Source organism: Triticum dicoccoides, chromosome 4A (assembly GCF_002162155.2).
Source record: "Triticum dicoccoides isolate Atlit2015 ecotype Zavitan chromosome 4A, WEW_v2.0, whole genome shotgun sequence".
Classification (NCBI taxonomy): domain Eukaryota; kingdom Viridiplantae; phylum Streptophyta; class Magnoliopsida; order Poales; family Poaceae; genus Triticum; species Triticum dicoccoides.
In genome coordinates, this window is record NC_041386.1 from 701,328,922 (window position 1) to 701,334,184 (window position 5,263).

The following is a 5,263-nucleotide window of genomic DNA, read 5'->3' on the forward strand; positions in this document are numbered from 1 at the left end:
TCTCTTCGTGCGCCTTCTTGTACTCCTCATAGACTTGGCGATGATCGGCCGATATCTCATGAAGACTGGGCTTAATGATGTTATCGGCGTCTACCTCAGATGGCTTGGGAAGATCGGACATGGTGGATGATGATGATTGATCTTCGGTCCCCAGCGGAGTCGCCAAAAAGTGTGTTGATACACGAACACGTCACGTGTACCCTCGACGCCGGGGGTGATGCACCGCAGCTCACGTCGAAGGAGACCCGACCGACAGCGCGATACGCAAGACAGTCGGCGGGCGCTTTTGCAGACCCAAAACCCCGCGCACCCGGGAGGGACCCCGTCAGGGAGTGCGGCGGCTATGGGCTGCCCTAGGTCGATTCGCTCGCCCCTAGAGCCTCGAGATTCGCAGCTCTCAAACACGAAGAACAGCGAAGAACGAGAGAGAAAAACGGTGGAGAGATAAAACGTAGATGAAAAAGTAGTATATTGATTTGTTCGATTGTGTGTTGTTCAATCGGCCGTCACCCCCAACATATATAAGAGGCGGCTGGACTTCCCGTACAAGTAAAGGATTCATCTAGGCTTTCCTTACAAGAAAAATTACATAAATTCGCATCCTAGAGTCCTAGTTCTATTCCAACTCGGATTCAGTCTGAATCTGGCCCAAACTCTGTCTTCCTTCTTGCGCGGGCCGCCGAGCTTGCATATGATCTCCGATCAAGACAGCCCAAATATCAAACTTGTGCGCCTCGATGATACGAACAACTCTCATGTTGATTACTTTTTCAAATAAGGCCATCTTGAATACTCCTAGAGTTCATCTTTACCTTCCAGTCGGACTCAGTCTTGCAGTAGACTGGATTATCCGAGTCTTGTAGTGAACTTGTAGGCCATATACTACCTCTGATGATGATGACTCCAAAACCAAAGTTTACCGTCTTGATGATATGCATAACTTCTGTATTGAACACTTCTTCATCCGAGGTCATCTTGATAAACTTTCGGGCACATGTTCAGTTTCACTCGGATTCGAGCTCATCCACTCGGATATTAGAGACTTTCACTCGGACCATCCGACTGGACTTTTTCACTCGGAAAACAATCTTTCACTCGGATGACTATATTTTTATTCGGATAATAATAAGTTCATCCGGTCAGCAAACTTCCACTCGACCGGTAATTTTCACTCGACCGGTAAATTTTCACACGGATGGTAAGCTTTTTATCGATCGGTAAGTTTTTACTCGAAAGTTAAGCTTTCACTCAACCGGTAAGTTTTCACTCGGACGGCAAGCTTTTCACTCGACCGAATACATAGGCTGATCTTGATTTGTCTCCTCAGGTCCCATACGACCTCGGATTGAGACGAATTATATATGAAAATCGATCAGCTCGACGAGGCGAAACTTTCTTGTGTTGAAGTTTTTCCAATTCAAGGACTTCTTAAGGGCCTAATTGCTCGCGCGACCCATCAGACAGGGTGTGTGGTACTTCGCGCCATATTTCCATTCAGCTTCGGTCTGCAGTGTATCGCCTCTAACTTTTGCATATGAACTCGGATTGAGATGATTTATATATCAAAATTGATTGCCTCGACGAGACGAAGACAATTATTTTAGAGTACACCTTCATCCGAGGTCGTCTTGAAGGCATGATCGGCCGAAAACCACTCGGAATATTCAATTCTGCCACTCGGAATACAATTTCGGCCCCTAAGATGGAGTCGGATGATGATAACCTAAACATCAAAGTTGTTCCACTCGGTGATGTGAAACTTTTCATGCTGAAAACCCTTTCACTCTGTATCTTGCCAAAATCAGGCGTCAACAGTCAAATTCGAACACATTTCAGTCAGGTGGACACCATGGCCACTTTCAATGAGGATGGCAAGGAGTACAATTGGACTAGAGGACATGGACCTTTGGCGGGGTCATGAGTTGTGCTTTGAGCTAGGGGCCTATGATTTTTTTCTTCCGGCCACTTTCTATGTTTGTATAACCTTCCTCCTTGGTTGTGTGTGAAGCGGAAGTTCATTATGATGCCAATGCTCATCCAAGGCCCTAAGCAACCCGACAACGACATTGATGTGTACCTACAGGAAGAATTTGACCTAAAGGCATTGATGTTCATGACCGTCAATGATTGGCCTGCTCTCAGTAACCTTTCAGGACAGACAAACAAGGGATACCACGGATGCACGCACTGTTTGGATAATACTGACAGTATATATTTGGAGAGTTGTAGGAAGAATGTGTACCTGGGACATCGTCGATTTCTTCCGAGTAGGCATCCCGTAAGAAAGAAAGGCAAGCATTTCAAAGGTGAGGCGGATCACCGGATGAAGCCTCGCCACCGTACTAGTGCTGATGTACATGATATGGTCAAGGATTTGAAGGTAATCTTTGGAAAGGGTCCTGGCGGACAACCTGTTCCGAAGGACGCTGACGGACGCACGGCCATGTGGAAGAATAAATCTATATTTTAGGACCTGCCCTATTGGAAAGACCTAGAGGTCCGCTCCGTAATCGACGTGATGCACGTGACGAAGAATCTTTGCGTGACCCTTCTTGGCTTCTTGGGCATGTATGGGAAGACAAAAGATATACCAGAGGCACGGGAGGAGCAGCAACGTACACACAGAAAAGACGACATACATCAGGGTCAGGCCAGCTACACTCTTACCAAAGAAGAGAAAGAAATCTTCTTTGAATGCCTGCTCAGCATGAAGGTACCGTCTGGCTTCTCGTCGAATATAAAGGGAATAATAAATATGGCAGAGAAAAAGTTCCAGAACCTAAAGTCTCATGACTGCCACGTGATTATGACGCAACTGCTTCCGGTTGCATTGAGGGGGCTTCTATCGAAAAACGTTCGATTAGCCATTGTGAAGCTATGTGCATTCCTTAATGCCATCACTCAGAAGGTAATCGATCCAGAAATCATACCAAGGTTACAGAATGATTTGGTGCAATGTCTTGTCAGTTTTGAGTTGGTGTTCCCACCATCTTTCTTCAACATCATGACACACGTCCTAGTTCACCTTTGCGAAGAGATTAACATTTTGGGTCCTGTATTTCTACACAATATGTTCCCCTTTGAGAGGTTCATGGGAGTCTTGAAGAAATATGTTCATAACCGTGCTAGGCCAGAAGGAAGCATCGCGAAGGGCCATGAAAATGAGGAGGTCATTGAGTTTTGTATTGACTTTATTCCTGGCCTTAAGCCGATTGGTGTTCCTGAATTGCGGCATGAGGGCAGACTGGATGGAAAAGGCATGCTATAAGGGGATCAAATAATATGTATGGACGGGCATTCTCTCACTGAAGCACACTACAGAGTTCTATAGAATTCCGCCTTGGTGGCTCCGTATATGGAGGAACACAAGAATTTTCTACACTCCAAACACCCGGAGCATTCTGACGACTGGATTACACGTGAACAAACGAGGACTTTCGCCGGTTGGTTGCAGAAATGTGCCATGCATGATGGCGATATTGAAGATGACCTGTACTCGCTGTCCTAGTTACCATCTTCGAATATAATGACTTTCAAACGGTACGAGATAAATGGAAATACATTTTACACGATCGCCCAAGATAAGAAGATCAACAACCAAAACAATGGTGTCCGCTTTGATGCAACAACCAACACGGGAAAGGAAACATATTATGGTTACATAGAGGACACATGGGAACTTAACTATGGAGGTGGTTTGATGGTCCCTTTGTTTCGGTGCAAATGGGTCAATATGACACGAGGCGGGGTAACGGAAGACCCGCAGTGCGGAATGACAACAGTGGATCTCAACAATCTTGCGTATGCAGAAGAACAATGTGGCGCAGGTTTTTTATGTGAAAGACATGTCTACCAGGCCGAGAAAAAGAAAAGATAAGGAAGCGAATGGATCATACGACGAGCCAAAGCGCCACATAGTTCTTTTAGGGAAAAGAAACATCGTGGGAGTGGATGACAAGACAGACATGTCAGAAGATTATGAAAAGTTTGATGAAATTGCTCCATTCACAGTGAATATTGACCCGAGCATCCAGTTAAATGTTGAAGATTTTCCATTGCTGTGGTGCAAAGGGACACACGCGAAGAAAAAGTTTCACACCCAAAGATCCGGGATGTTATCGGCTTCACTATCTTCACTTTCTTCTGTGTTTCACACCCAGGAGAGAATCTCTGTAATAGTTAGGGTAGTTATGTGTTTTGGCATTTGAAACGCGAAGAAATTTTATGTGCAAACAAATTCTTTCATGCATTTACTAATTTTTTTCAGCTAAATGACCCTGAAATTGAAAAGCATTTCAAATGAACTCAAAAAAGGTTGAAAGTTGGCATGGTATCATAATTTCACCCACATAGCATGTGCAAAAAAGTAGAGAGGGTTACGGCAAAAACTGGATGCACTTCGTGTACAAAATGGACAATCTCTTTCGAAGTATCAGGGTTTCGGACGAAAACTCATGTGTTACAAAGGCATTTCACACAAATTTCAAATAATTCAAAATTTAAACTATTCAAATTTGAAAACTACTGGCACTAACAGAAAGTTTGTAATATTTAGTACCTAAAGCAAAAATATTCAGAAATAAACTCTAAATACAGCAAAAAACAACTCAAAAATAAATAAAACAAAAATAAATAAAGCAAAAAAAAAATAAGAAAATAAAAATCCCGCCTACTAGGGCAAAGCGGCCTGCATACGACTAGAAACACAACCTTCTGTTGGGCCAGGATGCAGGCCCACAAAGGCCCAGTAGGCCCACAGGGCAGCACCGAACAGGTAGGCCCAGTTGGCCTACTTAGGAGAGGAGCTCGAGCGAGCTACTGCACTGGGGCTTATAAACCAGTGCGGTAGCCCCTCGACTAGCGAGGTGGGACTAAACTTGCCGCACCGCACTGCACCAGCGCACCCCCTTTAATACCGGGTGGTGGTTGCAACCGGTACTAAAGAGGGGGTCTTTAGTACCGGTTGGTGCTACGACCCGGTACTAAAGGTTGGCGCTTCCCGCCGCTTGGCCTGGCCAAAACAGACCTTTAGTACCAGTTGGTGGCTCCAACTGGTACTAAAGGCCCATCCTATATATACAACACTTGCAAAAAATTCAGTTTCCCTCTCTGTTTCTTCTCTCCGTCGACGGCACGTGCAACCTGCCCCGATCGACACCGTCGCCGTCGCCACCCCGGTCGTCCCCGCCCCTCTTCGCCGCCCCGACCGTCCCCGTCCCCGTCGTCCCCGTCGCCGCGCCCCGCCCCATCGCCGCGCCCCGCC